This window comes from Channa argus, chromosome 21 (genome assembly GCF_033026475.1).
Source record: "Channa argus isolate prfri chromosome 21, Channa argus male v1.0, whole genome shotgun sequence".
Taxonomy (NCBI): Eukaryota; Metazoa; Chordata; class Actinopteri; order Anabantiformes; family Channidae; genus Channa; species Channa argus.
Window position 1 is genome coordinate 8347651 of NC_090217.1, and position 25714 is coordinate 8373364.

General features: G+C 39.7%; 2 long non-coding RNA genes across 2 annotated transcripts; one reads left to right on the forward strand and one right to left on the reverse strand.

The window, feature by feature from the left end:
• Positions 1–582: 582 nt before the first annotated feature.
• Positions 583–12238, reverse strand: LOC137106501 (uncharacterized). The gene is made up of 3 exons (XR_010911962.1): positions 12101–12238; positions 11934–11976; positions 583–1730 (listed from the first exon to the last, which is right to left on the reverse strand). It is a non-coding gene; the product is annotated as an uncharacterized lncRNA (long non-coding RNA).
• Positions 12239–12295: 57 nt separating this feature from the next.
• On the forward strand, positions 12296–13824 carry LOC137106500 (uncharacterized). The gene is made up of 2 exons (XR_010911961.1): positions 12296–13139; positions 13282–13824. It is a non-coding gene; the product is annotated as an uncharacterized lncRNA (long non-coding RNA).
• The last annotated feature ends 11890 nt before the right edge of the window (positions 13825–25714 follow it).

A 25714-nucleotide genomic window follows, 5' to 3' on the forward strand; every position in this document is an offset into this window, starting at 1 on the left:
TTTTTTTCAGTCTTGGTGGGGCAGCAACATGAAGGTGGCCAACATTAACAGACCGGACAAATTAAGTTACATGTTGGAGGTGAAAGGAGGATGCCAGATATATTCCTCCTTTTTTTCATTTCAAAATAATGTAAATGCAATTCATTTTGGCAATTTCCTAATCTTATGTAGTAACTGAATGCAGAAAAAAGTTAAAGCCACTACGCAAAGTTAGTAACTATTGTGCACATAGTAGCTTTAAATAAATCCTTAACAAGCAGTTAAACATCAAGTATAATTGAAGTTACACGATAACACGATTAACTATCACAATTTTAGTTGTTGTGATGCAGTAATCAATGAAAGATTGACTCAGTTTTGATCCATATTAATGTCAAGCTTGGTAAATGTGAACAACAGATGTAAATGAGATTAATTTGGCTGAACTGACTGAAATCTTTTTGAAGGCATTGCTGTTTACCTCCCTCTCCCTGACACCTCCTCTGCTCATTTAAGCCATCTTATCATTTCATGCAAAAGACGCATGTTCAAAAACATTCACAACTGCACTTCAAAGTACATTTACATTTACATGTAGTCAAAATCTAAGTCAAGGAGAAAAAAGCAAAGCAAAGTCCTATCAGAAAAGTGTTCACAGTTCGCGATGCAAGTGTGAGAAAGAGCAGAAAGGATTTTTTTTTTAAGCGATTTAAGTGCATAGGAAGACTCAGTAGTAGTAGACTCAAAACATTTATGTGCCTTTGTATTTTACTGTGAACATGACAAAAGAAAAAGGATGATGGCAACGACCATATATACAGTACATTAACAGGAGTCCTATTTAATAAAATAAGGAAAACTTGAAATAAAAACACTCCCCTGTCTGACTTTCTTGCACCCAGGAATTTCATTTCATGCATTGAATTCTCATGTGTCCAAGCCCCCAATCTTCTAGCATTATTGTACCATTTCCTGTACTTTTGGTGTGGGTGGCAGTGCTGGAATGTAGTTTGGTTAGTGGTTATGAATATTTCTGCTCCTGGGAAATTACATCAGTGAAACCCCCTGCTTCCCACAGCCCTGTCTGCCTGGCCTGTTTTCTGGGCCATGAAATTTTAAAGATGTGTCACCAAAACCTGCACAGCTGTCTTCCGCCGCTCAGCCTCACATGCCTGGTCTCTCCCTGCAAAGCGCTACAGTAACTAAGAGAATGGAACATATGAATGATGATAGATATTTAATTTTGGTGTGTGTGTGTATGTGTGTGTGTGTGTGTGTGTGAGACGCATTCATTATAAAGAGACATTTTCACCTCTAGGGAATCGTACTATCTTTAGCCATGCCTAGCAGTGTAGCCTTGTGGATGTAGCTATTGTATGTTGGCATTTTGGTCCAAAAAAGCTTGGGACATGCTTTAGATACACTTGCTTGCAATGAGAATGACGATAGTTCCCCTCACCTGCACTTTGTGTTAATGTCATTTCAATTCAATTTAACTTTATTTATAAAGCGCCAATTCACACCAAAGTGAGGACTATGCAGATATGTAGAGAGAACCCAACAAAGCCCTAGGCAACAGTGCAGAGGAAAAACTCCCTTTAATGGAAGAAACCTTCAGCACAACCAGGCTCAGGGTGGGCGGCCATCTGCCTTGACCGGCTGGGGTGAGCTGAAAGTGGAGAGAGAAAAGGAGAGAGCAACAAAAGCAACAATGAAACAGTGGGCAGGTTGGTAAGACCAGTAGCTGGAACCTGCAGAAAGGGACAGAGAGAAGGAGACAGAGAGGGAGATGGACACATACCGGACAAAGAAGACACAAATGAATGTTATAAACTGGTGACATATAAATGTGAGGTGAGAGGAGAAACGATAGGGAATAACTGTAGTCCAATCTAGAAGTTTTAAATGCATGGACTATGTTACATATGTTAGAGAAAGCATTAGTTTTATAAGCATTATAACAATTATGAACAAGTTAACTAAAATTAGAAAAATTAATAATAATAGTAGTATTAATAATATTTTTGGTTTCATTGATTATGTATTTTCCCAATGTTAAACAATCTCCCCAATACTAATATTATTATAAAGGTACCGCAGACCTTACCGGGTTATAGGAAAGATTTTAGCCTGGTGCATGTTATTTTTACATACTGACAACTTTTAACCATAATCGTCTAACACCTGATTAGTATTGCATCGCATGTCATGTCACACTTAACAGCCTAATTTTATTTTAATCTGGGCTATTGTTATATTTTAGGAATGCAGATCATACCTTGAGAATCATAAAATGAGCTTTTTTACATCAACAATGTTGCGCTGTCTAGTGCAGAAATGTTACCCAGCCAGAAAGTATCAAATGGTAAATCTAAGATTAAGAAGGTGTCTCTCTCTCTCTCTCTCTCTCTCTCTCTCTCTCTCTCACACACACAGACACACAGACATGCACACACTCTCTGCACTATAAAAAGCTTTTAACAGCAACTCTTGAACAGGGGTTAGCATTTTCTGCCTTTCCTCTGTGTGCACCCACATCTCACTCGAATTGCTAGATAGTTAAAGCCTAGACTTTAAAATCACATCTCAAAACCTTGAATATAATGTTTTATGCGGCGTTAACTTTTAATTTTTTCTTGAACAAACCTTTAAATTTTACCTTGCCAAAAGTCACTGTCTCCTACAACAGCTCTTGTAGGAGAGATTCAGGTTGTACTGTGAGTTGTGACTGGACAGTGAATCAACTCTAAACACTGTTTTGGACAGTCACATCACCTCCTGTAAGTCTATAATGATCAAGTCTAAAACATACTGCGTGGCTGTCTGGCTTTGTCTTGTTTTTATTTGTTTATGGAAACACTGTGCACATGATCCATCTATCATCTTAATATACTGCGGAATTCTCCGAGGCTTACTAGGTTAAATAAATCAGTGAAGCCCTCCTAACCCAATAAGAACAGAGCTGCTCCAGCTTTGACCTTCCTGGAGATGTCAGCGGATAACGTGTAAGTAGATTATTTAGAGGAATCGAGGGTTTCAATTTCTGATTAGTCAGAAATGACAAACAATTTACAGGTGATTTATTTAGATGTGTTGCTTTGTTGATCATCTTCAAATCGAATTTTCATGATCTGTATGATAAGTTTTTCCGGATTTTTCCTGCCTGTTTCTGCCTTCCCGTTTCTCCACTCTGCTCTCTCTTTTTTCTTTCCCACTACTATGTCATTTACTCGCTCAGCCCCTAGTTTGTACCTGGCAGGCCCGGCTCCACCCCGACATTCACCAGCAGCTCATTCCCCGCGGTCAGATTAGGGTGTAAGATGGACTCTGTGATTGTTTGGGTTTTTGATGGGTCTCCATGTTATTCATAGCCAGTTTTGTCAATGACTGTACTGTCACATATGTGTTCATGCCATAGTTTGTCTTCACCAACATGTTCTCATCCCACAGCATCTAAAACTGCACGTTCTTCATTAAAGCCTTGGTTTTTAACTAAACTTGTGTTAATGATAAATATGACAACACACAAGACAAAAATGCAAGTCAAACATCAAGATTTGAATAGTGCTCTTCTCGACTAATACCAAATAAGTATAGTATGTACAATAATATGGGCTGAGGTTTTTGGTGCCCAGATGTGCTGCTGGGTGCTATTACGCATGAACAGCCCAGGCTCAAGTAGTCTGCGGCATTGATTATAAGGAACGGACAACACTCCCACATCAACACCATTCATCAATTTCTGCAATTAGCCCACAGAAACAGATGGAAAACATAGGAAAGTGTATCTATTTGTATGAAAATTGAATTTTGCATAACATGTTTTTTTTAAACAACAGAGGGAAGAGCAGACAGCAGACATGCTGAAAGTCAGTGTCCGCTGGAGAACAAGCTGAAGGAGTCCAAGAGGAGATACAATATAAAAGTAATGAGCTTTGTAATGAAATTTAAGTGCTTTACCACCCTCTGTACTTGTGCTTGTGGTGTATCTCACCAAGTCCTTCCTCCGTTGTTATCTTTACTTCCTCTTTAGTATTGATTAGTCCAGTAATCACTTCTAGCCCGGAAATACTTGGAGGAAGTGTTCTGTCTTCACATTTTTTATGCCCTTACATCTATATTTAATCCTGTCTGTTAATATGGGGCAGCACTCTCACTCCCTTCATATGCACAAACACGTGCCTGTGCATGCACAGTGGCCCTTCTTGAGCTCTCTGGCATCCTGGTAATACAGAAGGGAGACAGAGGGAGAGACACAACCCCAAAGAGAGGCTGCTGGGGGGGCATGTTAACATGTGTTCCCACCGGCCCCTGATGTCAGCTCTCATTACATCCAGCAGCAGACCCTTGGGTCAATCAGGGCACAGGGCTGCACTCCTTAAAGCTACAGAATTAGCACATTGCTAATGTCCTCCCTAGTGTTGGCATTATGGAGATAAATAAGGGAGGGTGGTGGGAAGTGAGCAGCACACAGGGATGTTTTACTTTGTCAGAGAAGCTACTCTGTTAGTCTCTTAAAAACGGTTTTAACTATAAAGCATCAGAGAGTGAGGAAAGCTTTCCGCATCACAGGTATTCCTCAATGGAAAGCTCAAAATCTCACATGTCCAATCTGTGCTAATTATTGTCAGGTTTTAGGCCAGAATCTTCTGAATGTCCTCATAAGAAATTAAGGGGCTTTTGGAGGTTTCTGCTCAAAAAAGAATATAAACACAGAGAGAAGAGCTCTCATCTATCACTCGCTGTCATCTACCGTAGCTCTCTTCCACTGCCAATTTTCCTTCCATCCACAATGCATAATATAACATCGCCAAGGGAAGGCAGCCAATTGGGTTGAGGGGGTGGGTGGAGTGTTTCGAGATGGCCCAAGTGGTCCATTTTATTAGACTAGGAGAAGATGTAGAGCTGCAATTCATTTGTAGCAGAAGTGAGCTGATTTAGCAGCTTGTTATTCTGGGGAAATAAATCAAACCAAGGGAGGATTAATGAGGGAAATACACAAATAAATCACTTAAAGCTGCTGTCATTAATATTTTTATATTAAAAATTTATTACATTAGTGCACATACTGTGACAACTCATTTGATGACAACCACAACCACAACTATCTCTCACTTCTGTTTCTCACAGATCTACAGAGTTTTTATGAAAGCATACTCCAATTATAGATTATGAGCATGCTGCCCAGCACCACACAACAGTCAGACAATGGGTGAACTCAGCAGAGCAGTTACTTGCATTTACAGCTGGTTTCCATTGTATCCAGGTGGTCAAAGGTTTTGCTGACATGTTCATTCAAAAGTCATCTTGTGTATCTTTTGGAGTTTAAGCTTTAAGAGATAGTGGGAAACAGAATCAGAGGGGGGTATGTCAAACAGGGTCACGACTAGACCGAGGGGGAGAGAAAGTGGCAACAGTGAGATGGCCTCTCCGACAAAGTAAATTGCCATCCTCTTTCTGAACTAATGAGCCTCCTGCCCCTCTAAATTGCACCTCTGTGTGTGCACATGCAAATGTGGGAGAACATGTTGCACATGAACAGCCTCTGTCCTCCCTTGTTAAATTACTGTTGTTGATAATGAAATCACACATATTGATAGAAAATGTTTGACTCCCACACAAGCAGCTGTGACGCATAGCTCTGGAGCTGAAAGGCATGCGAGTGGGTGGCAAGTGGGTGTAAAGACAAGTAGGTGGGGGAGCAGACCTGGGGTCTGTGTCTAGCTGTGCTACAGCGTTTTTTATTTCCCCTTCTGTCTGTCGCTCTCTCTCTCTTTTTGTCAGTCTCCTGGGAGGAGCTATAGCAGTGTGTGTCTGTGTGTGCAGAGGTTGCAGTCTTGTGTGGGCCAGGTCTGTTCCAAGATATTTATAGCTCTTATTAAACGCATCTGACTAGAGCCAGGGCCACAGCACATAGAGGCGAACACTAAAAGAGACTACATTCATCGCACATCAGCAAAACACACATATTGCAGTGCACTACTCACAATGCACAATGACACCTCATTTGAGCGGGTACATGCTCAAATGAGGTGTCACACAGGGTGACAGAATGTAAAATAGGGCCCAGATAGCATCAAGCTCAAACAACAGAAATATTTTTCTCAGAATTTCTTTTCACAAAAGCAGAAGACTCTTGCAAAGCCGTATTTTGAGTCCATTTTGACATGTTAACAGATGCACATACAAGCACAAAATCTCAGCTGATCATCTGTTCAATCTGTCCTTTAAGACATCCCAGCATGCATTTGGTGCGGCAGGTGGCCAGTGGGAGAGGGAGTGGGCGAGTGGGCAGAAAGACATGGTGGCGTGAAACACCCACACACCAAAGAGGTGGAGGAGTAAACCCTCCCTTGTAGCTAACACAAAGGGTGCTGATGATCGGAGGCATTTTCCTGTGCTGATTATTCTGTTGACATGGCAACAAGTCCTGTTGCAACAAGACCTGGAGAACAAGCAGCATAGTGGATACATAGTGTTTCTGACACAAAATGCTGTAAAAATAATACTAGATCCAATCTGCACACACAGATCTCAAAGAAGAAATATCTCTTCATCCACAATTGTGTTCATAACGTGTATAAAAAAACCCAAAAAATGTCCATCAGATATTCCTGAAACGTAGGATGATGTCTTAATGTTGTTTGATATTTCTCAACCAACAGCCCAAACCCCCAAAAAGGTCAGTTCACATAACTCAAGACTTGAGGTGTAGAAATACATAATAGAAACACTGTAACATGCATCATAATAATCACAAAATCGTTTGAAAGTCAGTTTACTATTTGCAGTTGGTTAGTGGTTTCATCAGAGAAGATAACTTGCTACTCTACCACACATAGGAAACCAACACTTTTTTTTAAACTCATTAAGCCTTTAAATACACATTCACCCACGTGTATGAGACGTGAAGAGAAGATCTTTGGTAAATCCAGGGACAAAATAATACGAAAGGTCTATTTATGGTCTGTGATATAAGATGATTTATTTATATTTAGGCAACTAGAGCAAGTTACTCAAATCAATCCAATTATTTATTTAGACTGTAGAGGTGCAAATCCAATTTTCAATCTGAGTTAACAGTAAGTAAGTGCCATAAAAGCCTTTGGCTTGTATGATTTCTTACTACATATAACCGGCAGCTATGTAAATGATAATAGACCTACATAATTTAAAAGCCACTGTTATGATAGAATATTCTTTAATAAAAAAATGCAATCCAATAACCATTTTTCAAAAAATGTAATTGTGCTTAAAAAGATCATGGCGGGGGGGGGGGGGGGGGGGGGGGGGGGGGAGGAGTGGTTAGTGCTGCCACCTCAAAGCTAGAATGTCACCGGTTTGACCACACCTGCCACGTGAGCCTCTCTGAAGGGCGCTTGGATGTTCTGTCCATGCTTCAAGAGTTTCCTCCGGGAACTCCGGTTTCCTCTCACAATCCAAAGACATGCATCATCACTGAACAATGTGAGTTGTTTGTGAGACAAATTGGTAAGCTATTTATGTTATGCTATGTTATGGAAGAAGAGAAAATAATATGTCAATTTAACTCCACTACCATATGGTAACAATGGGATATGGGGGGATGAGAGTACACAATGAGGATCTAAATCATCCCTAAATGCAGCCTTGCACTAATTGACTTTGAAGTGCACATGAACCAGTCTGAGGGATTTCAGTTCAAATCAGGTACAGGTACAAGGTTGGTGTTTTGTCTGAAACAGTTCCAGCAAAACATCAAACAACATGTTGCACAAAAAGGTATTTGCATAGAACCTGGCAGATCACTGTGTTCTGATAAGCCGGATGGATGATTGGGTTGTTGCTGCCAGCAAAAATGACTCAGTCAGTGATGTGAAGGAAATGTTGACGGCAAAGTTCAGATTGAAGGTCTTACTTAGGCACTGACTTTACACCGACTGAAGGAGAAGATACTAAAGAGGTTTGGTTTGTCTGATTCAAGTTTAATGATCTATGGAGTTAGCCAAGGTGCACCTTACTGAAGCTACAACAACAGACAGAAAGATCAACATGTCAGTTAGATTCATCTGGATGTGTCCAACATCTGTAAACCATTAGTTAGTTGCTTTAAGGTAACTTCCATCATTTCTTTTAGCTTGTTCTGTATAAACTGTTGACTAAAATATGGCTTTCATGCCAATCAGATACTGCCTGGGTGATAAATATAATGACACTATTGTAGGATAGTTTCATATCACTGTCATGTTAATCATTTGTACATTTATGGGCCATTATGGGAAGTCTTGTTTCTCTGCCAAATGCGAAAACACACAGACATATGTCTGGGATTTCATAAAAGAATATTAATTTGCTGGAGGAGGAAGTAAGATTTTTTTGCGATTGTTGAATGTCACACTAACATCACTAAAATGAGCTTGCTTGTGAGAAATGTTAAAGTCATATTTATTATATGGCAATTTTAATGGCTTGGTCACTAAAGGTCATAAAGCATCTGCATTGCAAAATGTCCTGTTTTAGTTTTAGGGTGTGTTTAGTCATAGAGTTATAAAATAAAGTACATGTGTACACTTGCTGAAGCTGTTGGCGGTTTGTCTGTCTCTGTGTGTGTACTTGGTAGAAGCTGTGTGTGTGTGTGTGGACATCCTCCTCTCTCTCGCTCTCGGTGCTCTCAGTCTGTCTCCATAGAGCCACTGCACTGCGGAAGAAACTTAAACTATCCCATTTCCATGACTATCACTCACACACAGCTTTGTCCCAACTGTGCACTCAAACCAACAGCCACAAAGACACACATGGTGACCTACTTGCATGCTACTGACACTGAAATACAAACAAACAAACACAAATAAAATTGTGGAAGCGAAGCAGGTGCTTACCACAAAAAAATTCTCGAAATATATGTCATCAACAGCATTTTAATTCTAGATGTTTTTTGCCTACTTTTATAACTTTTTGTCAAGTTTTGTGTTAACATGTTCTTACAACACAATAACGAGATCTTGGTTTGTAGAAGACCTTTGCTAACTTTGTTTCTCTAAGTGTTTTCACTGTGACATTTTCTAATGTGTTTAGTTTGTTTCACTGCAGATTTAAGGAAGTGGATTGAGTTTCTATTCCAGATATCAACAAAACTTAAAAAGAGTTTTCTCTTGCTCTTGCAAGGTTTTGTTTGTTTGGACAGTTGGACAGCTACTCAGTCTAATAGGTGTAATAATCGAACTGAAAGCTAACATGTTTGCCATGTCATTCATCTTTACTTAAAAATGATAATGTGTCAGTGTTGGGTTGACATAAACACTCAGGTGGGCAAGATATTCTGAACTCAAATTCATATTTTGCTGACATGATGTATCACATCTGAAAGTAATAAAAGCTTACAACCCAAGGTGCCCAGTAAATAGTCAAATCAGCTAGATAAGCAGCTGAAAGATTATTACACATAAATCTAATAAATATATATATAAAAGGGAGCACAGTGCATATCTGAGAAAGAGGATGGAAGATTTACACAAGTCAGGAATGTCCCTTGAAAGCATTTCTAAACAACTTCAGATTCCAAGATCAGCCATTTACACAACTGTACAAAAATGGTATTAGGTTACTGGGAGGTTTAGTCACTTTACAGGGTCTGGAAGAAAACCTAAACTGTCTCACTCTACTGAGAGGACACTGGTTCATATAACCCAGAAACCATAGTTGCTCATTAACATTAGAAAGCAATTGTTTAAGCCCTTTGCAGCTGTCCACACTTCATCCAGAGATGAAGTGCGATGTGTCTTGAAAGAGAATGTTAAGGCAGCACCTGAGTTCAGCTGCTCAAGAAAAAACAAAATCCACTGAGCCTCTTTACATCTACGTAAGTGATATTTATTTTTGGCACTTTGCCCTCCACTGAACACAGGCTCAGCTTAAGAGCTCAGTGATTGTAAAGATTCAGCATCTTACTCAAAGTGTCATCAGTAATTGACTGCTTGGAGTTAATGATGAGCCCATTAGTTCCGTGTTAGATTTGTTGAGTTCATCCTGTTTACTATTGTTTTGTACTACAATAAAGTTGTGTGTTTGGTATTTATTACTCCTCATTTATTATTATACAATATTTTGCCACTAACCCTATTTTTAAAATCAATGCATACCAGACAACTGAGACGCTTGTTCGAAGACACTCAGAGTCTTAAAGTACTCTGAGAAACAGATGCCCACAAGAGTGCATCTCCAGATGCAGCTCAATGAGCTTTCTGTCATCCACTGCCCTCTGGTGTTACATAGAAAACCTGTTCATAGATGTGAGTCGGTCATATGTGTAAATAAAGGTAATATTAAAATGCATTTGACAAACGACTGCATTTCTGCATTTTTTAAAATTGCAAAATGTCTCTTATAAAAATTACTTTCTCAGGTTTTTATTATATTTTTCTCTGATTACTTACATAATGGCATTACCTTAAACATAATAACAACATAATAGTAGTTTATTAAATTATCATAAGGTTACTGATCAGGAGGAACTATGGGGTTTATGTATAGTGCATAGAACTCTTGAGTTCCTCAATAAAGAAAAAATAGACTGCGCTTCGATTGCTTCCTTAAAATAACACTGACTGTTGATAAAGTAGTTACTGTCTTGTGATTATTGTACCTGTAATATGTAATCTGAAATCATTATTTTTGGATCTTTCACGTTTTGTTGGCTGTCCGAAAAAATAACAGCAGTTACTGTGGCGGAGTGGGACTGTTCCACAGTTATTTTTTACACACCTTGATTTGACTGTACAAACTGAGCATCAGTGGTTTAATATTCAACTAGCAAAGTCGGAAAAACAAACCTTTTGGCAAACAACGACAAAGCCCAAACTCTGCCCAGTCAGTTTTTCCTTCCTTATGAGTGCAAACTGTCATCTCATCACTTTGAGAAAACTCAAAGTCCTTTTTAAACCAGTTACCATTTAACTAGGCAACAGTTTTCACAATTGTGAGCACACAGCATTTTAACAATTAGTTTCACAACATTTGTGCTGCATTTTTTATGGTGCCACATATAATCACTAAATCAATTAACACAAACAGGACAGAGACACATATGTGTTGGAAGCACGACAAATGGTTGTGAAAGAAATATAGGAACATTTTGAAACTAAAACTACTAGTGTATAATTCAATACATTTTTCAGGTTACACTGGAAAATAAAATTAACAGGATTAAGTTACTCAGTTATTTTTATTCCATTGTCATTTTATGTATGTACGTATGTATTTATTTTAAACACTATTATTTTAATGTAATATTGTATTTATTATTATGTTAACTTATTTAGTCCATTTCGTTTAGTATCCTTTAATATTTAGTGTTTAACTCTATTTTCCCTTCCTACTTGTTTTGTTTCACTGGACGCCTTTCTCGTAAACATGCAACTGTTCAATAAAGTACTTAAAATACATTTAACATGCGTTACTGTGTGAAACTGGTCCTCATATAAGACACACTGGGTTCAGGTCAGGAGTTTGTTGAATTTGAACAAAACAAAGTTACATTAGAACTTATTTGATTTATAAAATGCTACACAAAGCCGTATGATCTGGATCTATAAAGTCATGCCTTCATATTACACATACTTAAGTACAATTTTGAGGTCCCACTACAAATCGGAGGGAAATAATAAAGTTTTTACTCTACTATATTTATTTGCTAGTTTTATTTACTTTGCAGATGCCCATTTTTAAAGGGCGACTCCACCAATGTTTAATTTGCTTTCTATGGCTTTAGTTTAGGGTGTAAATTTACATTAATGCTTTTAATCTTCCCTGACTTCCCTATATATATTTCTCTGCTTCTAGCTCATAACCCCCTCCAGATGACATCACCCAGAGAAGTTCTTCTTCATTAGGAGTTCAGATAATGTCATCTGAGGGAGCTGTGGAAAAGCAGGTTGACCATGATTAAAAACTCCATACTATGAGCAACATAAACTGACCTGAAGATTCCTTCAAGTGATGTCATCTGCAGGCATGTTTCACCTAGAAGTAGAGAGATATTGTGATATAGGGAAGTCAAAGGGAAATGTATTGATATTTATGTATACATATTACTTAAACTAGAACCAAAATAAGCAAGTTCAAAATCAGTATCCATGCACGTAACTGTAATAGATGGCAAATCTGTCTTTGTAGAAACAATCCTCTGTCCATGCAAACTAGAGTAAACTGGCTGTTTTTTTGTTTGTCTCACTCCACACCAGTACGTGGCAGAACCGCCATGGAGCCCTACTGTTAGTGTCGGAGAGCAAAGGATTGTGGGTGTTCTGTCTTCATAAATACCGACGTTGGTGCCACGTTTAACGTATTTGTACGTGGAGAAGACTTCCTGATAGACGTGCGTTTTTCAAACTCGGGACAGTTAGACGAAGTTGTTTGTATTTCGTAGGCATTTGGGGGAATTTTAAACGTCCTTGGCTTAAAAAAGAAAACTGGTGTCCATTTTTGAAACTTTTTATACCAGAATAGGGCCCAAGTGTCTGTCGACGGGAAAGCTGTCGAGTCATTCCGGCGACGTCCACGTTTTTTTTCTGCACGGTCGCCTTTGGTCGGAAATGTGTGTAAGGATGATGGATACCAAATCGAAACACACAAAAATAGACTGCCCGTTTAAATACGTGAAGCATGGATCTAAGTTGAGGTGGAGACCGCCCCGTGTGTCAACAGAGGAGGACGAGGCCTCTAAACAGTGTCGAGCCAGCGCAGTGAAGGCCACCATCCGGAAATACCTCCGCCGGCAGCCTAAGAGGGCCCAGCTGGCTAAAGTCGCTGAAGGCCTGGGAGTCGTGGGCAAGAGAAGGCCCGTTTTGGCGGGCGTGTACAGCCATCATCCAGGGGCGATGGCGCCGGAGAACACCACGCAGTACCTGATGAATAACGTGTACGAAGACATGCAGGGCAAATTCCAGGCGCTTCCAGTATCACATTCAGCATCTGCACAGCTATATGGCGAACCCATGTCACCCAGCAGTGTGTACGCTGCTCTGGACTCGGATTACGAGAGCAGTCTTGCTTTTCAGCAGCGGGACTTTGACGAAGTGTTTGACCTGTGTTGGTGACTGGATTGAACTGGTCTACGTGGCCTTGGGGAAACTGGTCTGGCTCTGCCTATGCTTCACAGCAGTGACTTTCCAATAAAGACAAAGGTGTGAAAAGTTATGTAAATGCCTGATTGTTAGTGTGGTTTCGTGTGATTATTGTGTTTTTGTTTTGTTTTTTTGGTAGCCCATGTCATGTAATGTGATTATGTGTCACATAATTCATGGTTGGGCTTTATTTGTCTCACAGCGGCGCACTGGACGCTGCCCGCCCGTAGGGAGCGTTCCTGAGCCATGCTTGGCGCCGTCCAGGGGAACGAAGCAAACGCACCTCGGCTCTGCTCTGGCCACGGTTTGTGGAATCCAGGTAAACCCGAGCGGGTATATTTGGTGCACTGCATTGGTGGCAATATGGTGCTAAAATGTGATGCCATGAATGGGGGGTGCTTTCCACAGTCACTGTTGTCTGAGCGTTTTCCAGGTCTCCCTGTCAGGACGCACGGCTCGGCTGTGAGAGGAGCAGGAGACCAAGGAGGTCGGTCTTCACGAGACTGACAAGAGGTGACATTTAATCCCAATTGGTTTTGTTTTTTTGTTTTTTTTGTTTTTTTTTACTGTCGAGCAGAATAAGTTAAAATGTTCATGTGAGATGATCTCAGCGAAACCATTTGTCACCTAAAACTGTGTAAAACTATTTTATATAACTACAAGGTGTTTGGCATTTGTAGGATTATAAATATATATATTTTTTTTTTTGTTCAATAAATGCACTTTATTAAATAAGAAACTTTTATCTTTTTGTCTGTCTTTATGATTTATGTATTCACATGGAGTCATTAAGTGGTGGTGGGGGGGGAGAAATATAAAACATTTTTATTTTTAGTTATTTGTCCTACCCTCACCACAAACATCTTGGAAACGATAGCACTTTTAAGAAGAGAGAACCTAAATTTGCCGGTAAGTCTGGTTTGGAGCTTAAGGATTTGATCAGGCATAGGACCCGTAGCTTGATGGCAGGACTTTTTTTTTTTTCTTTTTTCTTTTTTTTTTTTTTTAATAATCATAAATGAATAGCTTGAAAATCTCAATATTCAGTACCTGTAGTTGGGGGGGGAGGGGGATTCCTTAAGTCTCTTACGGCTGTATGGCTACAAAGATAACTTAAGCAGAACAAGTACAAAAATTGTTCTCATAAGCACAGCGTAACATCTGTGTTGCATTCAAACATGTACTTTCTACTACGCCTTTGCTGATGATATAATCTCTATGCATATTTTGTTGACGCTGAAACGCAACAATAATCAATGCCACATGGTGGCAGTAGCGCCCAACAAATCAAAAGACGGGAGCAAACTCACTCAGGCCACTCAGTACTCGCAGTTCACTTTAATTGTGGTGGTCCACTTTTCTGATCCTGTTAAATGCCATTTGTTTCAGCACGTCACTCTTATTAGTTTTTCAAATTGAGGTTTCAGTATAAAGCTGCTAATACAGCTAAACAGCTCTTTAGTGTTAAGTTTATACTATATTATACTTAAGTCCATGTAATTTTAAGGCTGAAATGGAGCAGGGAAAGACATTCAATATAGCAGCTTCAAATACCTGCCTTATTATTAAATGGTCCGTTACTTTTATAAAGCTTTGTTTTCACTGTTTTGTAAGGTCTACGTTTACCACAGAATTTCTTTTCAGTGACTGATTAAAGTGTTGGCTGTGATTTATATCTTATCTGGTCTTTACTCCTCTTGGTAACTTATTTTTTCTGAGGTCCCATAGTTTACCATATTTCCATGTGGTACTGTTCATTCGAAGGACAGCGTTTATAAATGGAGTCTTGTGTGGAGTTTGTTTGAAAATTAGCTTTCAAGTAAGTCCCCTTTAATACATTATCCCGTAATAGTTTAGTTAATAAAATTGTACAGACAACTTTCAAATTAGAAATTGTTAAAAGTTAATACTCAACATCCATGTGAAAAAGCTGCTTAATGACATTGCACAATAAGATCAAGCTAAAGTACAGAACTTTGTCGTTCTGCTTCTGTTATTAAAACTAAATTATAGATATGAGGTTTCTATAAATAAAGCATTATGTACTTTTAAAAAATGATACCATTACTTATACTAAAATTTTTACTAAGTCAGAATGATAAAAAAATCCATAAAAACAACAAATATATGATAAATATATAAAGAACTATAGAAAACATTCAGATTGCAGCACAACATAAAAGCACCATGTTCTACTGGAAACATGTCAGGAAACCTGGGTATTTTCCAGACCTGTGCTACAGCAACTGAAACCTTAACACAATGGGCATTTTATAAACCTTATATGGTCACAGATTTCTGAAGGACTAAAGAGAGACTCTACAGTATATAGGGTTCTATTCTATGAAGTAGGAGAACGTAAATCACGACAATTGTATAATTGTTTGGAGGGAAATATCTATATATTTATATAGAACTTTTATTTTAATGTAGCTGAAGCGTAACGGGACCAAGACGCACTGGCAACAGGGCAGAGCTATTTGTTTCTAGAAGTTTTAGAATGAGGCTCAAGCCTTTCAAGCATTTTACTGTTTGAGTAGCACATTTCGGTGCATTTTTATATACTTTAAATTCATTACAATGGCTAAAGCACTGATGCAGAGAAAAGAGGAGCAGAGCAGTGTGGGTTGATTTTGAGTTTAATGTTTGCACTAGCTGTAGTTACACGTAGCTTGAAGTACGTTTTTTATGATCTGACATGTAGAAAAGCAGAACAAGATACTGTGGTTTAACAAGCAGTTGCAGTTACTGTCATACTGCTGTGTAACACCTGCTGCAAGTGAGAGATCATGTTAGTATCTCCTTATTCATAATTCTCTATACTGTGCCTTTAACATGTTGAAAATGTAAAACTTCCAGCCACATCTGCAGATTATTGAATGTTATTAGGCGACCACATTTTGACTTGTGGCCTACAGACTGTGACGATGAACACAAGTGCTAACGCATTGCTCTAATTAATGCTCTAATTAAGTTGTTCCATAATTTGGAAGTTTGTTTCTCCTCATCCGTGCGGCTTAACAGTAGTTAAAGTACTGCCAGGGGGTAAGCCCTACCTAAAGTGAAACACATCAAGGATAAATGTCAAACTACAGTATTTGTGGAGGGAATTAAGAGGTAAGTCCTCTACACCTACACCTACACCTCAAGGCAAAACTACTGAGCCGACCCCACTGAGAACTTTCTGTCTGGGCTGACTTGTGTTCTGGACACAGCCCATGGAAATCAGATTAGAGTTCTTTGAGAATCAAAACAAAGGAAGTGGCAGGAATTTAAGCTCCCGTGAGAAGGAATTCTGGGAGAGATCATTTGTTTTGAGGGAAGTGACTAATGTGTTAATATTAAAGCATTTTTCCATTGGTGGAACTTCAAAGCAATTAGTAACTGAAATTTGGAGAGAGGTTGAGTAAGATGCAGGTGAATAATCAGCATTAAACGCATATGTGTCATAAAAACACTTGGTTTAAATGGGCGTCAATAGGCTTAGCATGAACTAAGCACCATGATTTGAATATCTCTGGCATGGAACAGATGCTGTCTGAGACACAAGGAAAATTAAACACTCTTGTTTAGCTGTGGAAATACAGCTAATAGATGATTACATGAATAATAGTATGATAATTGACATGATTTTATCTGTTGAAGAACTAATATAAAACCTGTTTAAAGCTCCCTCAGGAGGAACTATAATAATCGCTTTCCCTGTACAGTAGATGGCAGCAGACAGATTGACATAGCAGCCGTCTTGTGGTTAATAGCAGACAAATACATTTCAACAAATGCATGAGGAGAATGTGATCGAAGAAAAAAGATCCAGAAACACTGCGACCTTCTCCGAGCGTTGAATCGTGTCTACTGGACTTCTTTCTTCTTAGTTGGAAGGAGTCATCCAGACCCTGCACCACAGGGCAGAAAACATCCCTACCTCCATGGAAGCTGCAAAGAAGGACAACAGACAGCTGAGGATATTCCTTAAACAAGATGACATTTAGATCCAGCAGAAGAACAACAGACAGAGCAGAGACTTCGATTCAAAGGCAAAACCTGGCGATTCCTTACATGGCAGGAGTGTCAGAGAAGGTTGTAAGACATGTTAAGACAGAGACTAACATGCCAAGACAGAGACTCATGTGTTCCTACACCTGAAGGACAATTGAGGATCCTCATTTGAGGACAACTATATACACATTTTGGACAGAGAAGATAAATAGTGTGACAGTAGGTCAGCTTACAATCCCATTCTCTGTGTGGAGCATGTATCATTGTCCTTTATTCTTTCTGACAGGCGTTTTGTTTCTATGACTTCTATTTGTCCTGAGTATGTGCTTGTTTGGCACGAATGCTTTTTTTCCAGGAAAAACCCGACGGCACTCTCACACATTAACACACGTGTAACACCAGTATAACCGCAGTGGGATCAGTTAGCCACTGAACAGCTCTAATGGAGCAATTAGAGGCCAAAGGTCATGTTCATACGAACCACAAAGGTTCTCAAAGCTTTCGGTCAACAAATCAGACTCACAGAAATGTAACACAAACACACGAATGTTTTCCGTGTCCAGATGTCATCCTTAGGGTTTTAAGGGTTAATGTTATTATAGCACACTGTGCTGTCTGAGGCCCACTTTCTTCAGCCATTAGAGGTTTTTCTTGTGACCCAAAAACTAGCTGTACTCAGCCCAAAGGTGAAAAATTCATGTCATCCACATGCAAGCACAAACTCATGCTAAAAAAAAAAAAAAAAACAGGGCAAGGAGAAGTGGGCACTGATGTAACCCTGTGCACCCCTTGGGAATTAACCCTTCTACTGGCTCATTAGTCAAAACAGTCTGAGGCGAACAACTGAGGGATGATTGTGCCACATCTATTTCTGTCCTCCTCTCTTGATTTCACTGTGCCTCTCTGAAGGGCCTGAGCAGAGGACGTTAATGGCCATTGACCCAGCAGTTTCATGAAAATGGGCAGGTAGACAAGTGTGTGTGTGTGAGAGAGAGAGAGAGATACTGACTCTGTGTCCAGAGGTAGAATTTGCCCCATGTGGTTACCAGCCTCGAACTGTGTCAAGGACATGGACAGATAAACCCTGCAACGCCACACAGTCAGAAGAGAACTGATTCAATTGTACCACTCATGCGAGAGCACACACACTACAGAGTGAAACCTAACCCTTAAAAGTAAATAATATTCTTGCTCTTCCACTGAGCTCAAACAGAGCTCTGGCCTGAGAAACAGAATTCCCAGCATTTCTCTGCTCGTACATACATGTGAGGCAACAGAAGCACACACAGCTGAACCTTCCCTTAGTTTGACCAGTAGTCTGGTAATTTGTGAGAATAGCGTACGTGCCAATTCTAGACTCATCCATTCTCACACATTCCCACACACTGTACTGTCAATCGCATTTGATGCCTCTCTAACTGCATTTGTAGTCTGGGAGCTGGATTCTCATGTCAGACCTTATTACGTAACAAGCCACCAGGTCTGAGTCGCAGGCTGTGCAGCCACGGCTGCTGCTGGTTTGTGATTGGAGGATGAAGGTGAGGAAAAGTGGTCACATACTGTATCTGTATATAGTTCAGACACACCATTTTCCATGTTAGCTGCTGGTATTTTATGACTTGGTGAACTGGATGAGATGGGCTTCACTGAGATGTGTAATGTCCATTCAGATCTACCGTGGATCCGAATGGACATTAAACACTGGTTACTTTATGTATGTTGATCAGTGTGAGACATATTCAAATAATGTATTAAAAAAAAACAAAAATACCAAAATCTAAACTATGCTAAGAACTAAATTACAGCACCTAAATGTACTATCACTCATAAAAGTATGCAGTATGCAATATAAGTATAGTATGCAAAAATAGAACAACCATAACAACTGAAATTACACCAAGGGTTTTGTAACTGCAGCAAATAATAAAGTCGCTTCACAGTTCTGCCCAATTCTGGCAGGCAGATATTAGCAAAATTATTAGTAATAATGTGGCTTTTCAGTCTTTTTGCCTCAGGATATCACACTGCCTTGCAGTTGTGCTCATGCATCACACCATCCCCTGCCCCTGTGTATGCAGCAGAGCAATTCATCTTCAATAGAAACGTCAACAATGTCATTTTTCTCTCTGCACCTTTAGCCAGCGTCGGCTTTGTTTGACCAGTGCAGCTGAGTAGCAGTGCAGAGGAGATCCGTGACAGCACTCTCAGGGTCTCGGTGTCTCTGTCACCGCAGTGGCAGGGACAGCTGTGTCATTGTCAGATATTGTTGAGGGCAGTAGAGTGTAAACAACAGATGGTTGAGTTAGTACCTGAACGGCATGTCAACTCCAACCTTTCAGCTCAGCCTGTAGATACAGTGTGCTGCCTGAGCAGCTGTGAAGGTTTGTGAAATAACCTCTTCTTCTCGGTGGGCTCAGGTGTGTCTCATGACGTGTCTTCAACGTCTGAGCTTATCCAGTCTTGACTGTGACAGAAATATGTTCAATAAAGCAGTGACAGCCTCCACCTCTTTATGGAACTAGCTTATTTCCCACTGTGTTTCAAATTACAGGTCCTATGGAGTGCAATCTTTACAGGATGGTAGCATCATCACTGAGAAAGTTGGATTCCCCATGGAGCCGATTATTTGCAAAAATGCCTCCTCCATGATGCTGCAAATGTCCAGTGACTGTTAGTTAACCCATAACCATGAAGGTAAAGTTAAGCTCAAATAACCTTAAAAACAGCCCACAGGCTCTGATGCCTCATGTCCCTGGGCCAGTGCCCGATCGGCCTTTTCAGTAATCCATCCATGCTACCACTCATTTAACGACAATTCACAAACTGCAGAACTATTCCATTAAGTCAGTGGTTCTCATTCCTGGTCCTTGAGGGCCCTTTCTCTGCTTGATTTTCCAATTATCCCAATTTTTTTTTCACCACTCTCACTTCTGATTAACTTCCTCAGGTGTGTTCAGTCAGTGGGAAGCTGGAAGAAACCGGATAAGTATGACCACTTATCAGATGAGGATAAGTAATTCAAGTAATACAATATTTCTGGACGTTGAGTCACGTCAGCTGATCTTATAGTTGGAACCATTTTACTAATCATCCAAATAGCTTCTCTAGATGGAAAGTTGGCAAAGGGGACCAACAGGAGATAAATTCTGCTAAAACAAGTAAAAAACTGTGTTCTGTCATTTTGCTTCGCATTGTTGTCGTTACCATCTCCTGACACTTCAGTCCCTGCCACTTCTCCACGGTTCCCATGTCTCCCATGTTTTGTGTCACCTGACTTCCTCACCCACCTTTGGCTCATCCTGTGACCTCTGCCCTTGTTTTGACGTACTGCCAATGTGTTAATGAGCCAACTTCAACTAAGCAAAAAGACTTTAACACGTACTCTTGCTCTGGTTTAAATTCCAGAGAGACATTTTTATTCTGGACTCTTTCAAACTCATTCTTACTTCAGAGACTTCCTTTAATGTTGGTCCGCTCACAGGTCGGGCTGTGTGATCCTTAGTTGTAAGTCGCTTTGGATGAAAGCATCAGCCAAGTGAGTAAATGTAAACGGTGTGAGAAAAACACTTTGATGACTCAGGTTTTATAATGAGCAATAGCAAAACAAGCAGCAACTGATAATTAGTTCAGCCTCTCTACACAACCTTAACATTTATCTCCAGCTGCTCAGAAGTAATGAGGTTCGCTTCATATTTTAAAAGGAAAAACCCCAAAATATGTAAAGCTTCAGAACCTCACTTCCTAAAATTCCCTCTGAATAAATAATTCTATTTGAGCCTATGAGCTCACAGCCGCCTCACAGACAAATGATCAGTATTCTCCTGAGATGAGTGAGTAATTTTTGATGAAAACACTTGTTTTGGAGGCAGTTGAACAGATTCCACCTGCCAGCAGCCGCTTTGTTCTGACTTTGTTGTGCAGCTAGGTAAAAATGAGATGTAATAAGCTCCGAGTCAATACAGAGCTGTGAGTTTTGGCAGGAGCTAAATAAGATGGAAGGAGATCAATATGATGAGAGAGCCAAGGACGATATAAGCCTGCTCCCCCCACACAACTCATCACCTGCTGCTGGACACATTGCCTGTCAGCTATCTGTCACCCAATGCACACATACACACAGAGACACAATCATAAGGACACTGTCCCCCCTCCCCCTCCACACACATACACACAGCCCTGCACAGGTTACTTTTGTGTCCATATGCATACAATACTTGGAAATGTCTATATGTGCATGCCAATTGGTCTGCCACACAAATTTTTTATTATTAAAAAGTTATTCTACTCATGTGTGGACGATAAATGCCACCCACTGCGCCACACGTGGTCAATACACGCCCATAGCTCTTACTTTATAAATGCAGCAATAAAAGTCAGAGCTCTCCAAACAAACAGAAAACCACGACACACACTCGGAGAAGAAAAAACAAGCCCCGAGGACAAAAGCTGAAGAATCGATCACGCTTGTTCTGCTCCACCAGTGCCAGGAATAAAAGAAGACAATTGATTTTTGCTAAATTTTCTGCGGTGAAGGATGACTCACACTGTCTCGTCGTCTTAAGATGATGTGTGAGAAAAAATGGAATAATGACAGAACAGCGGCATACAAACAATCTAAATTGACCGTGTGAATGAAGATTTACCTTCATCACTCGTTAGACTGTGCTTTTAAACAATAAAAGGTGCAGTTATTCACACTGTGTCTATCAGCAGGCCTGCAGCTGTGCATGAAACCTACATCTTATTCCTCAGTGGAAGTTTCACCCTTGGTACCAATACTGTCAAAAACTGTCCACTCTCGCTCTCTGTGTCTCTTCTTTCTCTTCTTTCTCGACCTAAATTTCTTCTGTTCAATCCTGAGACTTTGTTTCGTTTTGTGAGCTCTCCCAGAAGAAATGTGTCAACTTGTCTTTCTGGATCTATATCAAAGTCAATCAAGAATGCTTCTGAAGCCTGGATAATTTGTCACTGCAAATCCAACGTTACAGGATGTAGCTAACAAATTGTTGGTATTGTAAGCTGTGTGTGTATAAACAGCTCATGATATAAAAACTGCTCTTGGACAACATATACTACACTATACTACACTATCACACTGCAGTGATACAGTTCAAAAAGTCATTCAACCAGACATGCTCCACACATGATCCTTTTACTTTTTTTGTAAAATACTGGATCTAAAAAGTGTTGATATGATTTGTTTAGCAGACAACACAAAAACACTGGCATAATGTAAGGAATACTGACAGCATAAAGGTTGGTCAAGACAACAAAATGCATGGAAAGACAACAGTATTTCACTGAGAGACTCTAGGTTAACTAGCCCTATGCCTGCTTTAAAGACCTTTTCCAAATCCATTTTCATACGAACACTTTGGGTGAGCTTTTATGTGCTTGCCCTTTTAATTCTGTTGTTTATTTTTCATTGTCTTATAATAGTTTACAATAGTTAGAAGCTGCTGTCAACACCTCCCATGACACAGATTCAGAGAACATTATTGGCAGCAGTGCAGAGATATTTCCATCAATCCCAGAGTTGCAAAAAGTTCCAAAAAATCCCCCAAAGTTTTCTATGTATTTTTGCATTTTATATGTCTGTATGCATTTGTTTCTATTGTATTTCACAATATAAATGCTTTCAAAACAAAAGAAGGCAATTACAAATACACAGATATTACTTATTCACAGGCTTGGACTGCAGATCAAACACACACACACACACACACACACACATCGTTTACATTTGTAAAACAAAACTGTTTCCCAATCTTAATGAAAATTGTATGTTTTGAGCCTCTTTGTCAAATAATCCTTTTGCATGAGGAGGGGGCAGGACACTTATGAATTTGAGTGGATATCCATGTAAGTTGGTCCACCGTGGGACCACTCTCATTTGATTAATCAAGTTTTCAAATGTATAGGGGTTCATTAACCCTTTGGCGAGCTACCTGGAAAGGGGTTGTGAGCTACCGGTATCTCATGAGCGAAGTGTCCCCTGACTTAGTGAAACCCTTGAGTAACTAAAGACATGGTGTATCACCAAATTCACGTGGACACCACCTCTGGGAATATTCATGGCTAAATGAAGAATCCTAACACTGATTAACTTGAAATTTCACCGCACCGTTGGATTTTCAAAGTTGGATAAGCTTTGTACTAGGGATGTGTAGTGAGACCCATGGGTCAAATAATCTGTCTTCATAGGCCTTGAGACAGCACTTTCCCCAGTTATTAAATTAACTGATTTTAAAAGCTTTAGGAATCCTTCGTGTCTGTTTAGCTACTCTGCCCCCTCGTTCACTTGTGTGACTGCTTTGGTTTGACAGTTAATTCATTGCCTTTGCTCAGGATGAGGAAGCCACAGTTAAACACTTAAAAGAGACCGAGATATTAATACATCATGAAAACTGAAATCAAACAAAGTAATAATTAATGTAATAATAATCCTGTAGTTTGTGTTTCTCTAACACTCAGTAAAATAAAGGCATGAGGTTTGGTGACAGGCCTGACTTTGCTGGCATGTTGCCTGTTGTAATTCGGAACAGGTCTTCAGGCTTCAGGGTAGAATGAGTTCTGTTGAGTGGAGTTCAGCTGTTTACATTCTGTGTTTCCTCTGCCATTTGGTTAGGTTAGGTTCAGGCAGTTTTTATTGTTCATTGTTTAGTTCACAGTGTGAGCGCTGGAACGTCATGTGAGGTTGCTGATACATTTACTCAACTTATAAACCCTTCACATTCAACATCATGCAGCTTCAATCAACTACAAGTTGGATGTTTACTGAGGTGTAAACATATTGAAAATTGCGACAATTGTTTGCACGTTCTCGACTTCATGTTTGAGTTAAATTTGCAATTTATTTGAAACGTTTAAAAGAGATTAAAGAGGGATTTCCTGCCTCTGCTAGTGCTCATAGCTGATATTGCTCAGCATTGCAGCTCTGTCTCACTGTTTCCCTTGACGACCATATCTACTGTACATAATTATGCAAATGATATGAATCTCTGAGCCAAATACATGCTCATAAACAACCATGCCTGTGTTTGTCTAGCTAAAGTGGCTCTGATTACCATTGGAGGTGGAGGAGTGAGTCTAATTGGATGTCACAACTCATTTAATTTTCCATATTTGCAAAAGGTCAGTTTTTAGATGAATATAACTGTACACAAGGACATGTGTGGGTGTGTAAATCCTTTTTCAAATTCAAGCCTCCTACTCATCAAGAAGTGGACAGGCTTGAAAATAGATTGACATGTTGTTTCTCTACTTTTCCTTCCCACACTTTGGATGAGTTCGCTGCTGTAGGTTCTATTTCTGTAGCGTATACGGTCAGTGAAGTCATTTCTGCTCCGGCAGCGCTAATACTTTATATCAACCAATCACCCAAACTGTTTTTTTTCCACTCCAACTTCCATTTCCAGGCAGAACAAACAGTCCTTTCTTTCCTTCCATTTTTCCCTCATTTGTCCATCAGTGTAATTGCACTCTCTCTCCAGGAATAGAAAAGAGCTGCCACAGTCTGTCAAGGAGCTGGTGGTTAAAGTGTCCTTCAGGAGGCCACTCAAACACTCGAGGTTGAGTTATTTGTGAGCAGTTTGTGAAGTTAGGACTTACACCTCGATTGTGTCGCCCAAGTTAAATTTTCTAGCCCCCAACTCACCACAGGAAGCTTTCTGGTTTTCTAAGTAAGATGCTGAAATATTAATTTCTAAGTACACAACATGTTTTCCTGTTTAAATAACGGAGGTTTTTTTCTTGACAGTTGCTTTATAGGGACTAGTTTTATTTTTTATTTTTTTTATTTTTATTTTTAGAAGCGTAATGACAGTGCAAATGTAATTAGTTTTAGTTCTGATATTCTGTAATAAACAATGTAGCATTGGAAATGTTTGACCTTTGTACGAGATGAAAACGTTTCAGTGAGCCTTTACCAGCTATTCCCAGCCTCATAATTATGGTTCAGTAGGTGACCTTCTCCCTCCTAGCATGTTCAATAGATTGTAATCATGCCATAAAACAGTGAAATCAATTGGGAACATTCGGACTATGGTGAACCTGACCAATGTTGGCATGATTACAAAACTAATCCGGTTTAAATCAGTGACATTCAGTTTAAGTTTAAACGAAAACCTAGGAGATAGGTTTAGGGGAAAAAATGTAAAATACGGATGTGCAAACATCTCTTAGTGTGAAATAGGAAGATAACTGCTGTGTCCCATTTTAAAATCCTTTGCTTTCACACATACCACCCACCCACCCCAACCTCCTCTCTCTATGCACACTTTCTTTGTCTTTTCAATACGTCACTAAGACACTCATACTTGTGTAATACTTCCTATTGCCGCTAGATATCGCCTCTCCATCACGTGTCTGGCAGTTAGAAGGCTACCTACTGAAACATAAGCCTGGGCTCACACATGCTTGGTAATGGCCCTTTGGTGCCTGTGGCTCAGTTGGTAGTACAACTCCCGTTGAACCCCAGTGTCTTGTACAATAATGTTTCGATTATCACTATTGAATGGTTCGGTGAAAGCCAAATCAGCTGAAAGGTTCAGGCTTTACATTCCATGCAGGGAATATGAATATACTGTATGTAACTATTTTGTGGTTATACATTAAAAACTAAAAAAGTAATGGCA